This window comes from Neovison vison, chromosome 1 (genome assembly GCF_020171115.1).
Source record: "Neovison vison isolate M4711 chromosome 1, ASM_NN_V1, whole genome shotgun sequence".
NCBI lineage: Eukaryota > Metazoa > Chordata > Mammalia > Carnivora > Mustelidae > Neogale > Neogale vison.
The window spans coordinates 87,211,725-87,238,603 of NC_058091.1; the positions used below are offsets into that span (position 1 = coordinate 87,211,725).

A 26,879-nucleotide genomic window follows, 5' to 3' on the forward strand; every position below is an offset into this window, starting at 1 on the left:
GCCTGGTTTCAGCTTGGCCCCAGCCTGTGAGCACCACTCAACCTCCTGCCCTAAGCCCGGCCTCTGCTGGTTTGGCCCCAGCAGCCATCCACCCCGAAGCCAGGCCAGAGGAGCCCCGGCCCATGTGTTCCTCACCTGCATCAGCTCCTTAACTAGGGTCCTGCTAAGACCTTCCTTGGGCTCCCTGGCACTGAACTGGATCAGGAGGCACTGGGTTGGCAGTCAGAAAGTTCAGAAGACCTGGACTCTAGCCATGTCCTCCCCATGGGCCCTCTCAGCCTCCATCAGAGGAGGTGGTCCCTCAGGTCCCACCTCGTGGGGACACTCTGAGATTTCTAAATCTTATCAGATAAACAGACGGACATGGTTACACACACATGCACACGTGACATCCCCAGGGAGCGGGGGATGGCTTTGCTGGGGACAGCCGAGAGTTCCTGCCCAGCTCCATTCAGAAAGAGTGGAGGAAATATGGTGCTGGGGGAGGATGGGAGGAGGGGAGGCTGGAGCAGAAGGTGGAACAGGCCAGGAAGTGCCCCCACCTGACAATCCATCCCCCACTGACAATCCATTCCTTCCATCTGACAACCAATCCCCAACCTAACAACCCATCCCCCACCTGACAACCCATTCCCCCATGTAACGACCCATCCCCCCACCTGACAACCCATCCCCCATGTTACGACCCATCCCCTCACCTGACAACCCATCCCCCATGTAACAACCCATCCTCCCACCTGACAACCCATCCCTGACCTAACAACCTATCCCACCCCACCGACAATCCTTCTCCTCACCTGACAACCCATCCCCACATCCAACACTCCATGTCCCCACCTGACAACCCACCCCGCCACCTTAACAATCTATTCGTCCCCACCTAGCAACCCATTCCCCCACCTGACAACCTATTTCCTACCTGGCCACCCACCCATACCCCCACCAAGGCCTTATGTCCTAAGGGCCTCGGGGTCCCAATGGGCCAAGAAAACCTGCTCAGGGCAGGCTCCAGGGCAGGCAGAAGAGACTGGGGGTAGGGGTTAGAGAGGAACTGAGCAGGTAAGAGCTGGAGTGAAGGACTTGGACCGGACGGGAGAAGAGTCTGAGCTGGGCTGGCCCCCAGGACGCGGGCCCATGCTCCCCTGCTCTGGCCTCGTTGCACCACCCCCCTCACCTAGACCCTCGGAGAGTGGTGGAAGCCACAGCCATGCCAGTGACCTTGAGGCTGCATATCCGGCTTAATCCGCATCAACGTCAGTGAAGGCCTTGCTGTCACTTGGGGATATTTATAACCTGTCTGCCGCGGCCCAGTACCTGCCAGCCGCCTGGAAACTAGGCCACGGGAACCACAGAGGAGGCAGACCCTGGCCGCTGCCCCAGCCTCTGAAGGCTCCCTGGGAGCAGGAGGAGTAAGGGACAGAAGAAAAAGCCTCTCTGCCCCAGCTGGGAAGACTGTCCCGCTGCTCAGTGAGCGGGGTTTGCAGAAAGGGCTTCACGTGCCTATCAGCTGGCTACATCTCCTGCCCAGTCATGAGTGGCCCCTTGGCACAGCCCCAGCTGTGTGCATCTTGCCCACATCCTTCCTCCCTCTTGGTGATCAACCCGCACAAATGCTCTAGGGCCTGGGAGCATGTCCACACCTCCCAGTTCCATGTCTTGGGCCCCACCCACACTGTCTCCCCACTCACGCCACAGGGAGTCACTAGACTTCAACTGCTTGGGGGCCAGCAGGGCTCCCCTGCTCTCTGGGTGACCTTGAGGAATTTTGTGTGAAACTTGCTATGTCTCAGTTTTCTCCTCTGTAAAGGGCTTAACCACAAGGACTCCATGAATCAAAGGCTGAGAATGGTGTTGGCACACAAGAAGCACGCAGTATGTGCTGGCCTGTCCACAAAGGTTTACTGATTAGAGATAGAGGCCCCAGAGCTGGGACATCTGGGTTCAAATCCTGATCCCACCACTCACTGGCTCTGTGACCTTGTGCCAATTACTTAACCTCTGGAACTCAGTGTCTTCCTCCCTAAAATGGGAATAGTAGTACCTCTCCCATGGGGTTATGATGAGGATGAAAGAAGTTAACTGTGGAGCTTTAAGCATGGTGCCTGGCACATGGGAGGTGTTCAGTTAGTATTGACATCATTAGTGTCGATGATACTTAACTATTCCTGCAAGGCTCTCTTCCAGCCAGGCCTCCCTTTCTGCTTCCTGCCTCCATGCTTGGCTAGCAGAGTGGCTCTCCCGATGCAATCCCTCTTTCCTCCTCTTCCCTCCCAACTGAAATGCCGTACTTCTGTCCAGCTCCACCTCCCCCATGCAGCCTACCCTGACCCTTTTGGCAGACTCTACACTACCTCCCTTCTCTGGTGCCCTGGGCCTGACCCCAATCAGGATCCCCCAAGGAAATCCAAGTCTCTGGACCTTGAAGCAGGTCCTCACTCACCTGTCCAGGCCACCTCAGGGACACAGGGCCTAACCTCATGCTGTGTGAACAGCAGTGGCCAGAGCTTTCCTTAGTCAGGCCTGTCCTTGCTGAGTCTTGACCCCCTCCTCAAACAGGCATCTATATTCCTGGGATGGGGGACAGCGTGACCTGGCCCCCAACAGAAGCACACACACACACACACACACACACACACACACACACATGCTGTTTCCCCCCCAAGAAATAATTTCACATTCCCATTAATGATGACTAAAGTGCATGTTTCCCATTTTCTGGATTTTTCAGTCCAGCAGAGGAACAGGACAGCATGCCTACCGCTGCCTCCCAGGAAACAGGATGCACCCAGGAAGCCGGGTGTCAGGACTGGGGAAGGTGTCCTGGGAGTAGAACCCCTCCTGCTCCAGGAAAGGCTAGGCTGGCACCATCCTGAGGGGGCATGGAGATACCTCACGGGGGAAGGGGAGGTGATGGTTTGCTAAAGGACTCTGGGCCATTTCTTGAGGTGGAAAGTGCCAGAGTATCATTTCTTTGTTCTCTCCCAGAAACTTCTGATAGATAGCAGGTCAACCTTTCTGACCTTAGCACTCTCAACAGTTATTGTCCTCCATGCCACGCACAGCCCCAGGCTCAGCAGAGGGCTCTTCTGACAATGCCCCCCCTCCCCACTCTAGCCCACAGACCTGCTAGGCTCCCAGTGTTGCCTGCCTCCCCAGTAGCCACAAGGGAGGGAGGGCTTTCTTCTCCCCTCCTACACCGCCTCCCCCAGGAATCACCTCTCTTTCTGGCTTATGGCACAGAAGACACCTTTGGCAGGGGCCCCTCTTCCTTTGAGCTAGGGCAAGGTATAAGGAAAGAGGGGGTTCAGTGGGGCAGGGAGGAGGGCTTCCTTTGTACTCACCATCCCCCCTGCTGTCACCAGCCTGAGTGCTCAGCCCTTCTTAGTCTCCCAGTCAGAGCACCTGAATGGATGAGGGCAGGAAGAGGCCCCTCCCACAGTCTCCTCAGTGGCTATCTGCTTGGCCCTTACCCCTCTCCCTGACTCTAGTCTAACACGGCCTGGGCGGGACACTGGAATTCATGACTGAGAACCGAAAATCAGCCCCTCTCTGTAAAATAAGGATAATACCTTCCCAGAGAAACATTTGTCTAATGAAGGACGCCCAGGCCCTGCCAGAGTGTGGTGAGGGAAGCCTTGTAAATCCAGCCAAGAGTCAGTCTGTGGCCCCAGCTGCTTACGGGGCTGGATCCGGGCGCCCCTTCCCTGAGCAGCTGGGGTTCGTGTGGTGGTACCTGTGGGTACTTCCAGGGCACATGGTGGTGGCAAGATGGCCTCCGCACCACCCTCTGTGCCTCAAGACAGCCCTGGAAGGCTGTGGGTCCTCTTTGCGGACGCTCAAAGAGTCCAGATGTCTGCTGTCTCTTAGCCCGGAAGGCTGTGTCAGAGACACCCCCCGCCAATGCCCAGATCTCCATCCCCAAGCTGCTGGGCTGTTGGTTCCTGATGGCTCACAACTCTGCCTTCTCCAATGGGTGGTCCTAACTTGGCAGGATAGAAGCCATCTTCCTGGGATACACCCAGGAGATGAGACCCTCTGTCACATGACTCCCCCCCCCCGCCCGTAGCCCTTGACTAATAATAACACTGATGTCTAAATATCAAAGTTGGCCACTTGTTTTCAGGTGGGACAAACTCCAAGGGGCCATTCAGGTTCCAGATTTCCCCAAGGGATCAGACTCACGCCAGACCTTGCCTGAAGTGGTATCTTGGCCTAGATTCTTCTTTTCCTGTCTTCTCTTGCTCCCTCAACAAATCACACACACACAGAGAGGAATCCCCAGCTCAGACTCTGCTTCAGGGAACAGAGGGCTAGAACACAGGGCTTCTGATCCCAAATCTGCGTGCTTTTGAGGCAGCTCCTGGGACATCCTGTGGGTGTCTGTTGTGGTGAGAACCCAGCTTTCTGCCAGGATATCATCTCCAGCTCCTGCTCCCAAAGGAGAAGCCTGGTTCTTAGCACTTTCCCTGTGAACTGTGAGTCCAGCACCTCCCACATCCCAGTGCCAGCTCCCGCCCTCCCTTCCTTCGCCCTGAGGCTGTGGCAGCCAACACCGTGACTCATGTCCCATCCTCGGTGGGCCTCCAGATTACTACCCAGTGCCCTCACTTGTTAAGCTGTGCAGATGGCAATTAACGGCATGATATGAAAATATCCCAACCCTAATTATTTCAGGGAAGAGGCCAGGGACCATTAATAAATGATGGAGAAGAGTCTTTCTAGAGGCTCCCAAGCCAGTCCCCATGCCAGTCTGCAGAAGTATGGAGAGGGCAGGGGACCCTTCCCCAGGCAGAAAGCAGAGGTGTGGGGTGGAGAGACAAAACTTAAAGTCCAGGGAGGTGCCATGAATTCACCAGGGGAAATCAAGCCACTCTTAGGAGCAGTGAAATAAACAACAGTTAGGGCTGCCACCCTGGTCCTGCAGACAAGCAGAAAGCACATAATGGTGGCCCCCTGGATGTTTCCTGATGAATAATTGATGGTAGCATGCACTCTTGTGAATGAATTCCAGGAGAATTCCCCATTTACCCCTTTTATGCCCCCCACATCTGCCTCCCCTGCCCCACCCCTTTCCAGGCAGCAGACAGATTTTGTATTTTCCCCAAGTTATGAAGTTCCCTCTGTGCCTTGCCCTGAGGTGGGCCCATGGGGTCTACCCTGGGGAGCAGCAATCAGACGCAGGAAGGATGGGAAGTTCACTCAGATAGAGATCTGAGCCGCTCAGGGTCTGCCCTTTGCTTGAACAGTGTGTCTTTTTTTCCAGCAACATATCACAACAAAGCCTGAGAGAGAAGGAAAACATTTTTATTCATGGATCCTTTTATGTGCCAGAATGAATGCAAATGCGCACACACACACACACACACACACACCTGGACAGACAGGGGCTTCCATACTTTGAAAGCCTAAATATATGAACACTGATATTTATAGGAGGGGAGATATTTGCTTCACAAAAGAACTTGCAACCAGGCTTCTTTAAACAGGAAGCAGCCAAAGTACACTGAACACAAAATTTGAGTTACAAAAATTTGATATACCTAAACATTTTCAGAAACCTGTCCATGGCAGGGATATGAATGTGTGTCTGTAAATGTGCAGAACTTGTCAGTGCTTTTTTCTCATCTGGTTGGGGAGAGGGGCCAGTATTTCTTTTCTTTTCTTTTTTTTTTTTTTAAAGATTTTATTTATTTATTTGACAGAGAGAGATCACAAGTAGTCAGAGAAGCAGGCAGAGAGAGGAAAGGAAGCAGGCTCTCTGCTCAGCTCCCTGCTGAGCAGAAAGCCTGATTTGGAGCTCAATCCCAGGACCCTGGGATCATGACCTGAGCCAAAGGCAGAGGCTTTAACCCACTGAGCCACCCAGGCGCCCCGGGGCCAGTATTTCTAATGGCAGTCCTCCCCAGAACTGGCTGGCTACATACCTAAGACGTCTGATCACAAAGTGGGACCCTAGCCAGGACTATTAACCTTAGTTCTTTCTCTACCTCCAGCTAGAAAAAGGAAACCAAACACTGTATCCCAAGACTACCATAGACCTGGAGCTCATTATTCTCAAAGAATGCTTTCCTTGTACCCCTCTAGCCCTGCCAGCAGTTCGGCCTCCCATGATGTTTTGAGAGGAGTGCCTTAAAAGAGTTTATTAATCATCTCAACCAACTCCCTCATCTGAATGATGAAAAGTCCAGTGCCTATCTGACCTTGGGCCTTCATCCCAGCCATCCCCATAGTGCATGGTGAGGCCCAGATCAATACAGATGCCTTATGGGAAATCAGCCTTGCTTTCCAATCCCCTCCAGTCCCATGCCTGCCCCCTCTCATTTCTTTGCTTTGTCTCCCCTCCCTGCTTCAGGTGACAGGTATGTCCTTTGACCTCTATCTTGCCTATGACACTCTCTTAATGAGATTTGAACTCCCTTTCTGGTAACAATCTTATCCTCTCATTAAAACCTCAGGGGTTACTGCTGTATCACCTGATTAGCTGGGGTCCCATAAGACTAGAACCCACTTAGAGGAAGGGACACCCAGGAACCTGTAGACAGACAAGGAGTAAGGCTCAGGTCTCCCCTAATTTCCAGACCAGAACTGGTCCCAGCAGAGAAACGTCCATCTCTTGAAAACTTAGCTCCTTTTTTGTACTAACAGTAAGGCTGCTCATAATAGCAAATACTTATTAAAAAGAATGGCTATGCACTCCGAGACAGGTGGTATACTAAACCCTTTACTTCTGTTAACTCATTGGCTCATCACAACTCTCTGAAGGAGGTGCTGTCATACCTCTCCCACCAGTCCCCTCCCAGAGACCCAGAAAGGTTAAGTAACTTGTTCAAGGTCACACAGCTAATGAGTGGCACCATAGGAAACTGGGCCCATAGGAAACTGCAGAGCCCAAGGTCTGACTCCTTGAAGCCTTTTGGGACCTGGCCCCTGCTCTCATCCTGGACCTCAGATCCTACCAGCTGCTGCCCCACCTCCCCCAACCACGTTACGGCTCTCCAGCTGCAAACACCACACTCATCCCTTTCTAGGGCTTCTGTCTTTGCTATTCCCTCTGCCTGGAATGCTTGGCCTCCAGGCCTTCCAGTCTTTCTAGAGCATGATGACCCTATCCAAAGTAGCCACTCCCAGCTAGCCCACTGCACCTTTAACTCCTTAGCATTGATCTGACTTTGGGGTTTACTCTTTCTGTCACTAAAATGTAAACCAAGGACGCAGCTGTCCTTCCACTGCCCCTCACGATGGTGCACCTTGCACCCAGAGCACCTTGGCCTGGCATGTAGTGGACACTTGGCAAATACTGACTGATCAATGAGCACACTGCTCATGTACCAACACACACACACACACACACACACACACACACGCACGGTCACTGCCCACATGCCAGAGCGTGCACTCAACCACGTTTACACAGGCAGAGGCAGCCGTGTGTCTGTGATATAGTACTCTGCAGTGTAACACCAGACAGAAGTGGCGAGACCCGCTTAACGTGGATGGGCTTTCTAACAGCCCATGCTCAGAAACAGAACGTCTCCGAGGACAGATCCATAATTACCCAGCCTGGAAGAAGGCAGAACAGAAAATAGAGCCTCTGTGTAGGAGCCAGAGCATCCTCACCACCTGGCCCAGGCCTTTCGTGTGGGTTGCCTGGAGAAATGGAAGACTTGATTAAAAGGTGTGAGAAGCTGGCCCCTGCAGAGTCCTTGGGAAGGGAGGTAGGGCTGGGGTGACCCAGTCGCTCTAGTTAACAGAGTTGAGCTTGCTAAATATAGCCAGACATGGGGCACCGGCGAGGCAGGTCTGAGATCAGACAGGATGGGGGGGCTCCTCTTTCACCCAGGCTCCCTGACCCCCATCTTATCACTTGTAGGCCAGGACCCATCTCGGGGAGGGGATGTCATCTCTGCCTAGACAAGAAGATGGAGGAAGAGGGGGACTGCAAGGACCTGTGCTTCTGGTTGTTGTGACCTAGTGCCTCCTCCTCCGAGCTTGGGCATCCCATTCCAGTGGGAGGTTATGTGGGAAATGCAGGATCATGTAGCACCCGTGGTCTACATGATCTTATTGAACTTCTTGGTCTTTAACCATGAAGAGGGATGGGTATTCTGCTCTTCTGATTGTATGAATGACCACACACACACACACACACACACACACAAAGTACTTGGAGCATCCTTGAAATTAGTCAGGCCTGAGTGCTGGAGAACAAGGGTCATATCCGTTAGAGTTTCGCTGTACCTCGACCAACACAGACCACGGGTGCTACATGACCCTGCAATTCCCACATACCTCCCATTGGAATGGGATGCCCAAGCTCAGAGGAGAACGTGGAGAGGTAAGTGGGAGCCTACCTCAGAGCTGGCCCTAGTGGCGAGAGGCAGGACTGGTCCTCATTGGCCTGGCAGGTCCCCTAAGCCCCTGCTTCCATGTGAAGAAACCTTCCCCCGGCTCAGAGCAGCACACAGAATGGAAAGGGCTGGGCAAAGCTCTCCAGAGCAGAGGGCAGGAGGATCGTGCCCTGAGACATTTTGAAAGACCTGGGTGCAAGTCTCTGAAATCCTTCCTGTCACAACTGCCAACATGCCCCACATTCTTGTCCTCTGTCAGTCAGTTTATTAATATATAGTGCACTATTAGTTTCAGAGGTAGAGGTTAATGATTCCTCAGTCTTACAGAACACCCAGGCCCATTATATCACACGCCCTACTTAATGTCCATCACCCTGTTACCTGTGTATTTTATCTCCCGTGGAAGGATGCCATCCTCCTTTCCAGAGGGGATGACCCTGCGGGTGGCAGGAGAGTGCAGGACTTCCAGGAGCAGGGCAAGCCTGGAGGAGCTGCCATGCCAGTCCCAACCTGAGCCAGAGGCTGACTCCCCCAGGGGTCTGTGGGATGTTTTTCAGTGGCTTCCTTCGCACTTCCTTCACTCACCTCCCTTCCCACTGTGGCAAGTTGGGCTTGAGCTGAACAGGACAGAACTGCCCAACTGGGGGCAGGAGATCTCCTCTGCAAGGCCAGGGGCTCCCTTCTATGCACTGTGGGGAACCTGAACCGAACACCCAGACCTCTCTGGTCTGACATTTCCTCTCCTTTAAGATGATCTAAAGATGGCCTCTTCCCACCCCAACCTCCTCCCCCTGTGTTTCAGGGGAGAGACCTAATCTGGGTGACCAGCTGGCTGGGATACAGGGACACAGGCTGGGCCTGACTTGGAGACTGCCTCCGTGTCTCTCCCACCTGCCTTCCAGGTGTCTCCCCATCATCATTCTCTTTCACAGGAATCAAAGCCCACAGTAGCAGTCAAGCGGAGCACAGAGCAGGAGACCACCTCCTTCATACAAAGAGATGAATGTGGAAAAGCCACTGTTCCGAGTTGTAGAAAGCCCCCACCCAGCCCTTCCCAGGCTCCTTCCCTCCCTGTGCTGCTGAGCTTCAGTTTCCTGGGAAAGGACCTGCCCATAGGACCTGGGCCCCTCCACATCCCACTTGAGCAAGAAGGGAGCGCAGAGACAGATGGAGAAGAGCCCTCCTCCTCCTCTTCCTTCTCCTTTTTCCAGTGAAGGACCTCTGGGCTGCTCAGAAGGGAGGGGTTGAGGTGTGCACTGGGGTCCTGGTACAAGAAGAAAGTGGGTCCCTTCCCACCATTCCTGCTCCCCTTCTTCCCCTCTGAGTCCTGCAGGTCAGCTCTGCCCCTCTACTTACAACCATTTGAAGTCAAGCTCCTGGAGTGGAAGAGCTGCTGCACCCTGGCCAGGTGTCCTGGTGCACCTGTGGCCTGCCTTGTGGCTGAGCCCAGAACTTCTGCTTCCCCCATGGCTGGAGGGCCGGGGGACACCCAGGCTCCCACAGAGCCTGTCTTGCAGCAGGCTGGGGTGGACAAGGTTTCTTTAAGAGAGTTTTTCTATCTTACTCCTTCCTGCTTCTGCTGAAACAAGAGTCTGTTTACCTTCCACCCACCCAGGCAGACTGGGCTTGGGAGAGAGGAGAGGTAAGAATCAAAGGGAAGGGAGCTTGGTGCATGGCTGCCTCTATTTCCCCTTCCCGCAGTGACTACCTGCTGTGGCCTCAATGCCCCCACAGCAGAACAACAGCTCCTTGAAGGGGTGGGATCACCTTCCTGGGCATCCTCACATTTTGTGGAGGGGTTTCTGTCAACATGAGGGAATGGGACTTCCGACCATTCTCAGGTACTGGTCAAGTCCTGGGGCTGGTGGGGCAGCATTCCTCCCTGGTGTGTGTGACTTCTTAGTGATTACAACTGTGGGAAAGCATGACTCCTAGGTAGCAGATGCACGTGGCAGGGGTGTGGTCCTCATCATGGAGGGGGGGCTGGGATTCACAGGGAATTGGTGCCCGCCGCCATATTTGTCACATGTAGCTCTGCGGAGATACCAACAGCTCTTCCGGGACTTTTGGTTGATAGCTGGAACATTTGGGCTCATTTCCTTTGGAGCCTTCTGGGCCTGGGGAATCGGGCCGCCCCCACACCCTCACCCCCTTGGGCCTCTCTCTGCCCTTCCTTCTTCCCTCAGCACTGGGCTGAGAGGATAGCAGATGCCACAGAAATTTTCCCAGTCCACGTCTTCATCCATATCTGCTTTTCCTCTTCAGGTGGCGACCGCAGACCAGGCTGAATGCTGGCTCTACCTGCACTCAGGGATCTAAGCGGGCAAGAATGGATCCGATAGCTCTGGCTGCCTGGAGGGGGAGTGGCATGAGAACCCCTCCTCCATCCCCAGATGAATTCTGCTCATTCCTGAGTGCTCATTACTACTCAGGATAAAATCTGTGTTCCTTGGCATGAACAGTAGCTAGAGAGTTCTAATATCTGATAAGGGAGACTAAACTGGATGGCCTCCGAGGTTCTGACCATGCCAGCTTCGTGTTTCTAGAACACAACATACTGACTATTATCATGAATATGAAGTAAATGATGACAATGTGCTCGGTAGCACCCATAATGAATACAAGGGAGGCTGTTAGCACTTCTGCTTCCCCAGTTCTGTGTTATGTATTTAATTGCTCTGTACTTCTCAGCTTGTAAAGACACATTTTTCTGAGCTAGATCTCTCTTCACTGTCATTTACCAATTAAAGAACTGAGGCCCAGACTAAAGCCCCTCACTCAGGAAGGGACAAGCAGCCCCCTTGATTTGGGCCTTCGAAAGAAACTCCTGCTGTCCCCAGCCCACTGCCGGAGGCACACTCTCCCTTGTAAGCCCACTAGACCATAGCAACCCTCAACCCAAAAGCTGGGGTTTATTCCTCAGGCTTCGTACTCCTCAGAAACAGCTGTCTGTCTTGACTGACTCCTACTTGGACTCCCTTAGTCTCTTTCTGTGATAAGTGAGGCCTTCAGGGAACCTCAGAGTGGGCCATGAATTCTCTCAGCTGAGAGGGCCCCCATGGCCCCTGAGGAACTTGGCCAGTCCATCCTTGCCTGGCAGCACATTCTTCAGAGACAAGGCAACCAGAGGAGATGTGTGGAAAACCCAGCTGTCTTTGTCAGTCAGAGATAAGTTCCTCAGGGAGACCTGTGTAGGTCCCGTGGGCATAGCTGGTGTTCTTTCATTTCTCATGACAGGGGGCAGAATGTCTTGTATGCAGCAAACCACTACATGTGGACTGTTGTGATTTCTACATCTCCCTCACATGGCTGCTGGTTTCTGTCTTCTAAAGTTCATGGCCCATGGGTTGGGATTCAAAAGTCTAGGAATCAAAGAATTTTCTGAGTTTTGTTCATACCAATTCCAATGGAGGCAAATGTATTTATTGAAAGCTTACTCAGCCCTATCACTTGCCAGGACCACGACCTTCGGCATAGAGGTTTAACTGCTCTGTGCCTCCATTTACCCCTCTGGAAAATAGGTGACCTACCCCATGTCACAGGTTTAGTGAGGATTAACTGGCATAGTGCATATGAAGTGCTTAGAAGGAGCTGTGTAAAGAAACACAAGCTCTTCCCTGCCCCTCGCCCCCACCTTGTACACTGCTAAGAGCCTTCCTCTTCCTCTTCATGCAGCCTCTGAGCAATCAAGTGAGGCTGTCTCTCAGATGTCCATCTTTCATCACAGATGCCATGGCTTGGCCCATTCAGTGCTCTTGAAACATTCTGTAAGGTCAGGTCTCAGAGTTCCTGCTCTGTCCCTTCCCCTGGGTTCCAGGTTTACCCATTCCCTATATTCAGGCTGTCACGGCTGACCCAGAGGCCAAAACAGTTATTAGAAGGTTGGTGGCTCTACATTCTGATCCAACCAGCCAGCCCAGCTCCTCCTCTGAAGAGGCCAGGGCCTGGATGGGGTGATGAGCAGGTCCCGGACATGGGGTATCTTTGGGGTACAGAGGGCCTGGGGCCAGACTTTTTGACTGGTCCCAAACATGACAGCTGCTATGTCCTCAAGAGCATGTTGTACCCCCAACCGCACAGATTTGGGTTAAAAAGTGACAGGTAAGAGTGACAAGTATCAAGAGTCCTGAAGTGCCGCTGGGTGGGATACAGCCCTGAAAGTGGGAAGAAAGAGCACCCTGAGTTCAGAATACAGGCTTCCCTTCCTCAGAGTCCTCGCCCTTGCCTTTTTACATTGACAGCCATGTTTGCCCCCACTTACGCTCCTGCCATGGACCCCCACCCCCACCCCCGATGGCTGGGACGCAAGAGTGGAGAAAAGCAAAAGGAAAAAATCAGAGCTCCCCACCCCTGCACCTATGCTCTGCGTTGTAGGAGTTCCCAGTTTCACTGCTCTGACCAGAACCAGAGGGTTGCTTCTGTATTTCTTCTGTATCTCTCACCAAGCACTGACTTGAGGTGTCAGACTATGCTAAGTCCGGCTCAGCAGAGACCCAAGTACAAAATATGTCCCATTCATGACCAGTTTGGTGATCCTTGGACTCCTGGTTCCCCCAGCCCCCAGTCCACTTGCTGGTACTTACTTACTGTTCAGAGACTTCAGATAGCTGCAACATGTACTCTGTCCAGGTTTTATACCCAGGGAAGGAGAGAGACAGCCTTGTGTTTACTTCATCCTACCTGGAACTGGAACATAATAAGATTTTAAAGACTTATTGAGTTATAAAAGCCTTGGTCCTTCTCCTGCCTCCAAGAGGAAGGAGACAAGTCATGGCTGATTGTCAGATTGTCCTGCGTCGTCCTGAAAACACAATCACACCAATTCACGTATTCATCCTCTTAACAAATATTTCTTGAGCACCGGTTCTGTCTATAGTAGACCCCTTCTAGACACTGAGAATTTAGCAATGAAAACCAGACAAAGCCACTGCCAGACAAAGCAGTCAGAATATAAACAAATAATTAAATACATAATAGGTAGGCGATAAATACTACTGTGCAAAAGAAAGGAACACAAAAGATTGGGAGTGCTTCTTTATAAAGGGTGGACAGGCAGAGTTTCTCTGAACAGGTAATGGAATCTAAGGAGAAAGTAGAAAAAAAGCATGCTCTCTAAATACCTGAGGCAGAAGTATTCCAGGAAGAAAAAGTTGCCAAGACCCTCTGAGGGCAGACAGAGCACGGCTGGTATGTCTGAGGAATAGCAATGGGCCTATGTAAGTGAGCAGGAAGTGCAGGGCAGGGAAGCACGCTGTTGGTTGGCTGGGGCGGGAGGCCATGGGAGAGATCACATATGACTATGAAGGCCATTGTTAGGACTATGGGTAGTGTGGAATTTGACACAGAGGAGTGGCCTTATCTGACTTACAGTTTAACAGATCAGTCTGTCTGCTGTTTTGAGAATAGATTGGGGATAAGGGAGTGGGGGCCAAGAAGAAAGCAGAAAAACCATCTAGAAGACTACTGGAATAATTCAGGAGAGACAAAACCATGTATTTATTGGTCCAGGGGGAGTCTGATGGAGGAAGCTAGAAATGGTTGCATTCTGAATATATGTTAAAGGTAGAGTGGACAAGAGCTCTTGACAGGGGGTTTGGATGGAGAGAGAAAGTGAATAGTCAACTTGGAGTTGCTATGGAGACTATTTGGCAATCACCCTGCTGACCCAGGGATCTCTAAGCCAACATCCTCGACATCATGATGTTCAGCCACTTAAGGAATACTCCATGGGAGAGAGGATTCACTACCTCACACAACAGCCTTACCCAGCCCCTTACACTTTCTTATACTCACTCAAAGCCATGTCCCTGTGTCTTTCTCTTACTGCTTCCAAAGCACTACAAGGCAGGTCCTCATACCTCCCACAGACAATCCTCCAGATTCCTGGCAGAAGTGTGCCTGGCCTCTCCCTCCATTCATATTCCCCATCAGCGCTGTATTTCCGTCCCTCTGGACATGAACGAATCCCAGGAGAAGCAGCTCTGGGTGTTCTACCAGGTAGAGCTCCTTTGGGAAACATAGTTCACAAATTTTGGTAAATGACTCATATTCAGGCCACAAATCTAAATTTGGCAAATGGACTCTTCACCATCCTTTTTTTCTGGATGGGGAGAATTAGAGAGTTAGCTTTAATCTTGCTTCCTTATCACTGAGGAAACCAAAGCAACTAAAAGTGTGCTTCCTAAGACCACCTGTCAGCATCCATTTCCACACTCTCTTTTCTTGACCATTGTAGTAATGAGCTAGCTGTGCTCCTACCTCAAACTAGTTCCTCCACTTTTCTACTATATCCCACCTCTTTCCCCAGGTTCAAGAATATTGGAGTCCCTGAAAATTGGAGGGAACAATGGGGTAGAACTAATACATTAAAAGCAGAATTCAGGGGCACTTAGGTGGCACAATCATTAAGCATCTGCCTTCAGCTCAGGTCATGATCCCAGGGTCCTGGGATCAAGTCCCGCATTGGGCTCCCTGCTCAGTGGGAAGCCTGCTCCCCTCTCTCCCACTCCCCCTGCTTGTATTCCCTCTCTTGCTGTCTCTCTCTCTCTCTCTGTGAAATAAATATATAAAATCTTAAACAACAGCAACAACAACAAAAAAAAGCAGAATTCAAGAACCCTTATAGAAATAGGAGGAAACCTAAATTTATGTAAAGGTCAAGGTTGTGCCTGGGAAAATTGAGAACGATCAACTCACAGACAAAGCCTACCCAATTATTAGACTTTAAAAAAAAAGTCTTTAGATACTCATACTCAAGGCCTCCAGACACAGTAGCCACAATACCTAAAAGAGTATGCAAATTGTATTGGCATCAGTATATTTGAGAGCAACATGCAAAGCAAGACAAGAATGGAGCATTATTTTCAGATAACCAAAAGAAAGGAAGTAAGTTGCTCAGTCCTTGAGCCAAGGACTTTACATGCTTCATAGCTATCATTCAAGTATCAAGGCTATTGAAAAATTATATATACAAGGAGTGAGAGAAATCTGTACACATGAGCCCTTCTGAGATAACCTGCTAGAGGATGGATTCTATCTGATCAAGAGGTGACTGGTGAGGGCAACTTCTGGCAAGAATAATGGCAAGTATATGGTATATTTAAAGCATATTTAGAGCATGTAGATCTAAAAGTTAAACAAGGATCAGGGGCAAAGGTGGAAAATAACTTGTAAATGGCTTATGTTCTGACCAAGTAGAAAGAATGTAACTTAAAACTTGAGCCAGGAAGGAAGACAAAGACCAGACTAGAATACGGTCATTGCTCCATAGAAACAGATAGGAATCAAATGATACCATTTAGAATCAGCAATCTAGACAGTTCAGATAGTTCATAGTTAAGTGATAAAAAAGGTAAATCAGGATATTTTAAATGATATCAATACACAGATTACTATTAGAGCAAATATGTACACTTCCGTAAATATCAAAAAAATTTTTATTTAAAAAAAAAAGCAAAGGAGACATAGAAAGAAACAAAGTAAATATAACTTAAAATAGATACCAATATAGTCATATCAATAAATTTGAAGGAGATTAACTTGTTCAGTAAAAGAAATAGATTTTCAAAATACCTTATGGAGCAAAACACCAGTTTCTTCTACATATAAAAGAAATATTTATTTGTTTTATTTATTTATTTATTTATTTATTTTTTAAAACTATGGAACGCTTCATGAATTTGTGTGTCATCCTTGCGCAGGGGCCATGCTAATCTCTGTATCGTTCCAATTTTATTATATGTGCTGCCAAAGTGAGCACTAGAAGAAACATTTAAAACAAAGTTATTCAAAGGCTAAAAGATAAAAGAGAATAGGAAAACTCACACTAGCTAAATAGAACAATTCGAAAGAAGGGTAGCAAACTTAATATTAGTGCAGAATTTAGGCCAAAAATCATGAAATGAGACAAATAAAAATATATTATAATGCAAAAAGCCACAAACTACAATAAAATAATATCGGTTATTAATATCTATGTACTAGATTACACAGAAACCACTTCTCCATGAAATGGAAATGAAAGCAATGCGAGGAAAAATAGAAATAATAATGATAAGACAGTTTTACACACCATTCTCAGGCCAAGAAGGGCATGTGAACAAAAAATAAGTATGAATAGAGAAGACTTAACCAACATTAACGATAAATTAGATTTCATAAATATGTATTAAATGCTGTACCCTTCAATAAAGAATATGCTTTCGTCTCAAGCAGACATGAAATATTCATCAAAATTGATCATATATTATATCACAAGGGAAACATAAATAGGTTCCATAGTAGGAATATTACAAACTGAATTCTCTCATCACAATGCAGTAAAAGTAGAAATAAAATGCAAACATTGAAAAAGCGCTTCCAGAGGCGCCTGGGTGGCTCAGTGGCTTAAGCCGCTGCCTTCGGCTCGGGTCATGATCTCAGGGTCCTGGGATCGAGTCCTGCATCGGGCTCTCTGCTCGGCAGGGAGCCTGCTTCCCTCTCTCTCTCTGCCTGCCTCTCTGTCTACTTGTGATCTCTCTCTGTCAAATAAATAAATAAATAAATCTTTAAAAAAAAAAAAAAAGAAGAAGAAGAAAAAGCCCTTCCAAAGATGGAGAAAAATGGATCGACTTCATTCTCCCTCCTAAAACAATAACATAAAGTCTGAACAAAATATATGAAACAATACCAGGACCAAACCATGAAGGACAGTGATCCTGAAGACTTGGGAACAAATGAGATGAGTTCTAGAATTTTCTCAGTTTAGTGCCTGGAAAAGGTTTTAGGCCCAGTGCAGGGAGTCCAGCGGACTGCTGCCTGACTTGAGAAGCTGAGAGTCTGAGGGGATCAAGGGAACTGCAGGTCACAGGACAGAGTATGAGAGAGAGGAGAGCTGCAGAGGGTCCCTCACAGGTAGTCAATAGAATGCTGGTCAGCACATATGTGTGAGGAAACCCCCTGTCTCTGTCCATTCGGGCTTATAAACAACAGAAATCCATTTCTCACAGTTCTGGAGGCTGGAAGTCTGGGATCAGGGGCGGACATGGTTGGATGAGGGCCCTCTTCTAGTGGCAGACTTCTTACTGTAGTTCTCACATAGTGGAAAGCAGGGAGCTTCTTGAAGCCTCTTTTATAAGGCTACCTAATTCCACTCATGAGAGCTCCATGCTCATGACTTAAGTACTCCCCAAAGGCCCTACCTACTAATCCATCATCTTTGGGGGCTAGGATTTCAAAATACGAATTTTGGGAGTGAAACACACATTCAGACCATAGCACTACCCAAAACCACAGAGAGAACCTCCTGAAAGGATCAGCAGAAACACTGCTGGGTAATCTCACAGAGCCAAGAGTAATGTCTGCTCCAAGTGTAGGGGCCTGGTTGGCCAGAGGGAGCCATTTGGTTGTGGGCTTGGGTTGACCCTGCCCCTCCCGGAGGAACTTGCTTGCAGGCCTGGGATATGGGGGAGGGCCAGGTTGGATGGAGACATCCAATCAGTGGGGCGTGCATATATTTGCTATGGTGAATTGGAATTCAATTGGCCACCCGTATTGCTGACTGAGCGTGACTACACAGTTTTCCCTGTGTGTTGCGGTCTCATTGGCCACCTGTGTGTGGGCCAGGCTCAATCACAGACTAAAGGTTAGTCTGTGAGGTTGGCGTGGAGTAGTAGGAGTAGTCATAGGGGGTAGTGATAGCATTGGGAGCAGTGTCGTCAGGAGCCTCGGGAGTGTAGGGAGCATCGGGAGCAGCATGGTCTGGAGTGTGGGGATTGTTGGGAGCGGCCTCCCCAGGTAAGAGGAATCGTCGGGGTTGGTGTCCTGGTCGTGGTCGCCTCTTTGTAAGAGACAGGCCCTGCTGGTCAGTTTTATTTTCGATGCTTGGCGCGAAATAAAGCTTTGCTTGACTTTCTCTTTGTGTCGATCTCGTTCCTTTGATCAAGGATCCTAACACAAGCAGCTGAACTAGAAAAGCTCATACTTCATGTAGAATTGTGTAGAGTACTCATAAGGATCTTGCCTCAAAGGTGGGGGATAATTAGACCTAGACTAAACACTGCTTTGGCTCTATCTGACAAATATTTAATGTAAAACCTGAAAGGACTGAACTCTTTCCAAATAACCTAACTGTATCTCAGAACAAAGCCCAGGGACAAATACACATTTAAATTCATAATGTCTGGCATCCAATGAAAAATTACCTGGCACGTAAAAAAGCAAGAAAATGTAACCTATAATGAGGAGGAAAGTCAATTAATTAAAACCAACCAGAACTGGACACAAAAGTTGGACTTAGCGGAGACATTAAGACAGTTATTATAATTGTAACCTATATGTTCAAAAAGTTAGTATATTGACAAAGAAGATGCAAAAAAGACCCAAACTGAATACCTAGAGAGAAAAACTACAGTGCTTGATGTGAAAGACTCACTGGATGGGACTAAGAACTCAGATAAGCATTGGGGAGGAAAAGATTAGTGAATTTAAGACACAGCAATAGAAACTAACCAAAGTGAAATATACAGGAAAAAAATAATAAAAAAGAAAATGAAAAGAACATCAGTGAGCAGTAGGACAACTTCATGCTGCCTATTACACCTATAATTGGAGTCGCCAGAAGCAAGGATAGAAAAGGGAGATATTTTTTAAAAATTTGAAGAAATATTGGCTTAAAATACTTGAAACATGATAAAAGCTATTAGGTCACAGACTCAAAAAGATTAACAAACCCCAGGCACAAGAAACACAAAGAAAACCACTCTAAGCCAGATAATAAAATTACTTAAAACTAGTGATAAAGAGAAAACCATAAAAGCAGCCAATGGAAAAGACACCTTACATAAAGAAAAAAAAAAAAAAGACTAGGGCACTAGCAGATTTCTAGTCAGAAACAATGCAAGGAAGAAGATAGTGAAGCAACATCTTTAAAGTACTGAAAAAAATAAGCTGTCAACCCAGAATTCAATATCCAGTGAAAGTATCTTTCAAAAACTAATGCAAATAAATAATTTGTTTAGACATTCAAAAGCAAGAAAAATTCATGCCTGCAGAGCCATACTACAAGGTTTTTTGAAGAAATCTTTCAGGCAGAGGAAAATGATGCCAGCTGGAAATATAAAATTTCATAAAAGAATAAAGAGCACTGAAAATGAGAGCTATATGGATAAACATGTAAGATTTTATTGTTATTATTTAAATCTCTTTAAAAATAGTTATATTTAAGAGAAAAACTTTGCCATGTAAAGATTATAATATATGTGGAAGTGAAATGTATGGCAGAGATAGCATAAAGGTTACTAGGAATTAAATGAAATACACTATGGAGAGGTTGCTTCCTGTAATATAATGATGTAGTATAAAATCACTGGAAAGTAAATTGTGATAATTTAGTGATGTATACTATAAGTCCTGAAACAAACACCAAAATGGCAAAACACAGAATTATAGTTCATAAGCCAATAAAAGAGAGAAAATGGAGAAAAATGTTCAATTAATTTAAAAGAAAGCAAGATGAAGAGGAAATAAAAGTCAAGAACATATGGGATGAATAAAAATCAATCTGTAAGCTGATATACTTATATCTAACCATATAAATAATCTCATTAATGTAAATGGTCTAAACACCCAATAAAAAGACAGGGATTGTTAAAATGGATTAAAAAAAAAAGCAATCCCTACTATCACTGCCTCCACAAAATTCACTTTAAATATACAGACACAAATGGATTGAGACAAAGAAAAGGGAAAAACTAAACTGCTATGACTAATCAAAAGAAAGCTGGAGTGGCTATACCAATATGAAACTAGGTAGATTTCAGAACAAAGACTATTGCCAGGGGTAAAGAATGTAATTTCATATGATAATCAATCAATTGAGAGGCTGAAGCATAATTTAGAATCAGAATATAAGCTGTTGATTAGGTAATAGTATTGTATAGATGTTAACTTTCCTAACTGATAACTATTCCATGCTTTTATATAAGAGAATTTCCTTATTCTTTGAAAATAGCTAATTATGAAGAAGTAAACAGGCACAATTTTATACAACTTACTATCAAATAAGACAGAGATAAAGCAATATAACAAAACTTTAACCATAAATAGATCTGCTTAAGCATACTTAGAAAATCATGTACTATTATTACAACTTTTCTACAAAATTTGCAACCAACACAAATATAAATGTTAAAAAATTATATTCACATCACTCCCATAGTAGTCCCTATTCAAAATAAGCATCCCAATGTCTTTATTTCAAAGTACTTCTTAAGTTCTAACATGAAATATTTATTAAAGTTTATTATGAATCTGCCTCCAAAAAAATACAAGCTCTCAAGAACAGAAATCTGCTATTTTGTACAGTGAGATGATCCTGCATTTCTAGAACTATACCTAGCACTTAGTAGATGTCAGAATTAATTTACTTGAATGAGAGAATAAATATCCAATAAACAATTGGATAAAACAGGCTCTAGAGTCAGATGATCTGTGTCCAAATCCTCATTCTTAGTGTTACTGGATGCAACATGGGCAAGTAACTAAACTTCTCAGAAACTTAGCTCCTAACGAGTAGTTACCTATAAGAGAAATAGAGAGTGTGAAATCAGCAAAAAAGGTGGAGTATGGAACTCCAAAAGTCTGTTCTTCCACAAGAGCAATGAATAAACTGACCAAAAAAAGAAACCGTGAGAATCAAATTTACAGGACTCTGGAATCTAATCAATATAATACAGCAAGCACAGGAATGATGAACTGAGAAAAACACATATGAGACTCAATGAAATGTGACATTTTAACCTACCTGGTACTATCTCCCACTCCCCAGCTCAGCAGTGGCCTGACGACAGCAGCTGGTATTTCCAGTACGAACCTGGCACCAGAGGGAACAGAACAGACCCAGTTCCAAACAACTGTAGTTTTTGTTTTAACCTGTCTGGTGACTTCTTGAAGAACTGTCTCAAAAAGCTTGTTCTATTTCACTTAACTCAGAACTATCCCAGGGTTGAAGCAGTACCCAGGGAGAATTTGTCAAAAATACTTAAAATCAAGTGTGTTAGCTGCTGCTTCCTCAGGCAAGGACTAACAGCTAGGGGAAACAATAGTCTAAACTAAAAAGCCTGGGAAGGAAAGGTTGGAAAATGAAATTCTTTAAAGAAAGAAATAGAAATTCTTTTACGAATAAGGATTTTGGAATGCTGCCACATATCTCTGGGAATCTAGAAGGCAATACACATACTCAGGGCTGGGAACATGCTCAGAAAACACTTGAGGAAGCCCTAAGCTCTCGTCCCTGGCTGATCTCTGGGCTCTGCACAAGCAGGAAGTGAAGGCTAAGGTAAAGTTATAAAATGTCTGGCTGAGCATTGAATGCATGTCCCAATGCGCGCGCATGCACACGTAGACACACACCACCCAGTAAAACTAAGAGGGTTTTTTGTTTTGTTTTTGTTTTTGTTTTGTTTTAGTTCCAAGTATCTAAGGAAATTCCTGTGAAATCACTAGCTGACCATAAATCTAACAGAACAGAATTTAATGATCACACATTGCGAAGGATACAAACTATACAAAACCAGTCGAAAAAAGTAATGAAATAAACAAGGAAAATGCAAATCAAAACCACAATGCGATACCACATCACATCTACTAGAATGGCTATGACCTTTTTTTTTTTTTTAAGATGAAAATAACAAGGATTGATAAGGAGAAACCAGAACCTTCATATGTTGTTGGTAGGAATGTAAAATGGTATAGCCACTGTGGAAAGCATTTTGGCAGTTCCTCAAAAAGTTAAACACAGGGCGCCTGGGTGGCTCAGTGGGTTAAGCCGCTGCCTTCAGCTCAGGTCATGATCTCAGGGTCCTGGGATCGAGGCCCGCATCGGGCTCTCTGCTCAGCAGGGAGCCTGCTTCCTCCTCTCTCTCTGCCTGCCTCTCTGCCTGCTTGTGATCTCTCTCTGTCAAATAAATAAATAAAATCTTAAAAAAAAAAAAAAAGGTAAACACAGAACTGCCACATGACCCAACAATTCCATTCCTAGGTACATATCCAAAAAAAAAAAAAAATTAGAAACAAAAATTCAAACAAAAATGTGCCCACAATTGTTGATAGTGGAATTATTCATAATAACCGAAAAGTAGAAACAACCAAAATGTCCACCAATGTGAATGGATGAACAAAATAAGGTATATGTATGCAATGGAATGTTATTTGGCCTTAAAAAGAATGAAGCACTGATACATGCTCCAGCATGGAGAAACCCTGAAAACACTATGTTAGGTAAAAGAAGCCAGACACAAAAAAACACATGTTGTGTGATCTCACTTACACAGAGTGTCCAGAATAGATGAATCCATCAAAATGGAAAACAGATTAGTGTGTTGCTCTAGGCTAAAGAAAAGAATAGTGACGGTTTAGTATGTATGGGACTTCTTTTAAGGGCGTGGGGTGACAAAATGTTCTGGAAACCAGTAGTGGTAATGGTTGCACAAAGGTCATGAATATAGCAAAAGCCATCGAATTGTACACTTTAAAGTGGTTAAGATGGTGAACTTTACGTTATGTTCACTTTTGAAAGAGGCATGTGGGATGCTCAGATATGATGATGCATTCTGAATTTTCCAGGAGGGAGTCTTTCAAAGTAAGTGCCCAGTAAATATTAACGCCCGAGCCGCCTCCAACTAGCCTCTAAGGCATTGTCCTCCTCTCATCGGTCAGGGGCATGCTCATCAGCTCAGCAACCCTTTCCCCTTGGCTGGACTTGATGCTAAGGGTCTTAGTGAGAACCCGGTTCCCCAGGCCCTGAAGCACGGGAGAAAGGAAGCGGGGGAAATGGCCAAGCTTTCTTTAGAGGTCTGGGGCCCCAGGAGCTGGATGAGGCTGGTCAAGCATTTCTCTTTAATGAGAGGTCTTCGGTTGGTTGGAAAATGCCTGAAATGGACGTTAGGAGGGTGGGAATTGCAGCTCTACCCCTAACTCTCGTGAGACGTCAGGCCAAGTGCCTTCTGGATGGTGCTTTCCTCCCAGGCAGGATGAAAAGGCAGCGAGGACTCTGGAAGCACACAGCCTGGTAACTATAAAGCAAAGGACACTGCCCTCGGAGACTAGACCCAGGGGGACCCCCGTTCCGGCGTGCCTGGGGCTCCGTCCCCTCCCACCTGGTCACCCCCTCCACGAGAGCAGCGTTCCTCGGAAGCCCGCAGACCCTCTCGAGTCCGCGATCGTGACTCACGGCGGTCGGCGGGGGCGCGCCGGGGGAGGAGCGCGGCCTCTGATTGGAAGAGGGACGCGGGGGCGGGGAGATGGGCGTGGCCAACGGCGGCAGCGCCAGCCGTTGGCGGTTAATTTTCGGCAGCGCCTTGCTTAGTATCTTCGAGATGGCTGTGAGTTGACTTCGTAGCTGACAGACCGGTTTAGGAGCACCCCCTCCACCCCCCAAGGAAGATCAGAACTCCTTTAAGGATGCAGGAAACTCCCCGAGGCCCAGATTGTGGGGAACTGGGATCCCCCTCGCTTACCCCAGGTTGGTTGCAGATGTTGCGGCCTTTGTCCCCAAGGCCACCTCTCTGCCCTCCTGGGGACGCGGCCAGGGCTGCCTGGCTGCCGGCCGGGGGCCGCTGGAAGCCCGTGCTGAGCCCCTCCCCTTGCCGCGGGCTCCCCCCTCGCATTTCCGTTTACCTGTGTATTCTGTCTCCCGTGGAAGGATGCTGTCCCCCCTTCCCGAGGGGTCGCCGCCTGCAGGTGGGGGGACAGCGCAGGATTTGGAGAAGCCAGAGGAGCCTGGCGGGGCTGCTACCTGCCCGACCCCCAGCCTGAGGCGCTGGGGGTGGGGGTTTGCAGGACGTTCCTCATCCTGCTTTTCGTCTCCCCTCCCTTCCCGCGGAGAGGGGAGGGGGTTGTGGGTTGGACGTTCCTCATCCTGCTTTTAGTCTCCCCTCCCTTCCCGCGGAGAGGGGAGGGGGTTGTGGGTTGGACGGAAGTGCAGACCTGAGGCCAGGAGATCTCCTTTGCAAGGCCAGGGTCTCCCTCCTACGCTGGGGGGCGGGGGGCAGTGGCGTGGGGAAGACACCACCCCGTTGCCAGCATGCCCTCTCACCTGAAACAGGACAGGATGGAAACACCGCCGAGGTCAGAGTCTCGGTAAGAAGGGGAGTGAGGGGATGTCTTTTGAAAACAAGTGGACTACAGATTGCTTGCGGTTTTAACAGTGTGGGCTTATCCCCCACTGCGGCCTTTCCATGTATGGAGTTTCTCCTGATGTCCTTTTACTTTCACAGGGCGGGCCACTGCCCATGATCCTCGGTCAAGCCATAACCAAGAGCATGGTGGCTGTTCGTGCACGTGGTCATCTTCTAGGAACTAGGAAGCCACCCTTCAGGAGTCCCCTCACAGCAGGACCATGCCCGGCTCCTCCTTTTGCAGACTTTCCTGAAGTGTTAGCTCTCCGGAAAAGGATCTGCTAGTGGGACCTGGGGCTTTTGTTCTCTGTGCCACACTCCCCCTTCCCCCTCAAGATATCCAGTACTCTCTCTCCCTTCATGGAGGAGGTTTGAGCTTCCTTCAGGCAGCAGGAGAAGACCTACCCCTCACGGGTCAGGGTTCCTTCAAAGGTCAGGACTCACAGGACTCCTCAGTAGAGAGGGCTGGGCATGAGCAGGAGCCCCACTATAGGCTTTGGTATCAGTACAGAGGGTGGGTCCCTTCCCCTCTTTTCCCCCTTTGTCCCAGAACTCCGCTCAGACCCAAAGACTCTTCCATTTACCATCAACATGGAAACTTGGCTCTTCACTTGGGTATATTCTCCCTCTTTTGTGCATTATCTTGTTCCTCAGAACTGTCCTTCCATGAAGGAGGCCTATAGAGTCAAGGGGCCTGGCCAGACACCCAGAGGGGACTGAGCCCCTCAGACCTCAGTTGCTTGGGTAGACCAACTTAATAAAGGCTTTGTGTCCTTGACTGCTGGGACTTGTGATTGGTGTCCTGAATCAGAAGACTGAATAGTCCTTTTCTTTCCATCCAAAACCAGTGGACGGTGTTCGTACCACAGAGAAGGGGGCAATGAGGGAAGGCAGGGAGGGCTGTTAATAAAGGGTATCCCTGGCTCTCCCCATCTCCCTCTTTAAACCATGCTTGTCACTCTGAAAGACCAGACACCAGGTAGTTTGCTAGACACCTGGCAGGGTTTTCTTTGAGCATCTGCCTTGTGATAAGGCAAGAACCAAAGGAACAAATTTCTCCATTGGAATGTCAGGTCACTAGGAAGGATGTAAAAGGGGGTAAATAGTGATTCCTACTGAGAAATTCCTACTGGAATTTTATTAGTTACTATTTTTTTAACTTAGTTCTCCAGGTCCTTGATTAAGGATAAAGGGAGAACTAATAAGGAAGCAATTCCTGGTGGGACAGGGTTGTTGATCAAAGAGTACAGGTACCCCATCAATGGGCCTGTGCTGTGCACCTGGCAGGTGGTGGGCAGCTTTCCTGGGTCTCACAGTTGGTAATAAAAGTCCTCTCAGAAAACAAAGCATTCACTCACTGGGGCTTCAGAGGTTGCCCAGTGCCCTGCCCCCCTCTTCCTTTCTTGTTTTGCCCGTGTGCCGTGAAGACCAGAGCTGATTTGGCAAGAGAACAGATCTCCCTAAGACTCCCCACCTTGGGGGTCCTTGCTCTGTGTTTTTCCACTCCAGTGAGTACCATGAAATATTCTGGGAGTTTTCTGTAATGACTCTGGGGTCTCCTAAGGAGCAGGAATGGTACAAAGCTGGAGCCACAGTCTTCAAGCATGGAGCTCATTGGGGCATAGGGAATGAGTAAATGCATTCTCTACCTTGGGGAACTTAAAAGTATAGAATCAATTGTAATCAGAATAATACCACCTGACAGGGATATTGATGAGCAGAGGAGAGTTTATTTGGAGATTTCTGATCTTTCCAGCCCTGAGACTCTGGGCTTAATACCCATATAATAATCATTAGTGTTCTGTAATTTATAACTGTTATCATTGATCCAGGTCATTAATCATCATGAATTGGTGACTTCTCAAATGTTACGGGTTATTTGTGTAGCTATGAAGAGCTCTGTGATTTACAAACCAGGGGTTCCTTGGAGGTAGAGGGATACCATGGCCATTTTACAGATGAGGATACTGAAAACAGGAAAAAGCTTCAGCTCCCTTGAAGGAGAGGGTCTGCAGTGCACTTGACCTGTTGGGCCTACTGGCTTATTCCTCCTACCCCCAAAATTTTAGAAAACAAAAGCAAAAAAGCAAATAGGGACTTGGGGCTTGTTAAATCCTCAGTTTTTCGGGATGTTTAAGGCTTTTGGGGCAGTCTCTTTCTCACAGGCACTACTAGGACAGGCACAGAGAAGTCATTAAATATTTGTTCAATAGATCTCTCCATGTCTTCCAAATTTTAATGTTATATTTTTGTTTTTAACTCGCATCGCTCACATGATTCTTTCCAGGTGATTCACGGGGAGTCCTTCACTGTTCTTTGATAAACTTGGGGCAACTCCAATTATCAGGTGACTAATTACCCAGCTCTTCCCTGGGTA

At 47.7% G+C, this 26,879-nt stretch overlaps 1 non-coding gene across 1 annotated transcript; it reads right to left on the reverse strand.

Moving 5' to 3' along the window:
• Positions 1-16,003: 16,003 nt before the first annotated feature.
• Positions 16,004-16,107, reverse strand: LOC122897599. The gene has a single exon (XR_006382565.1). It is a non-coding gene; the product is annotated as a U6 spliceosomal RNA (small nuclear RNA).
• Positions 16,108-26,879: the final 10,772 nt, after the last annotated feature.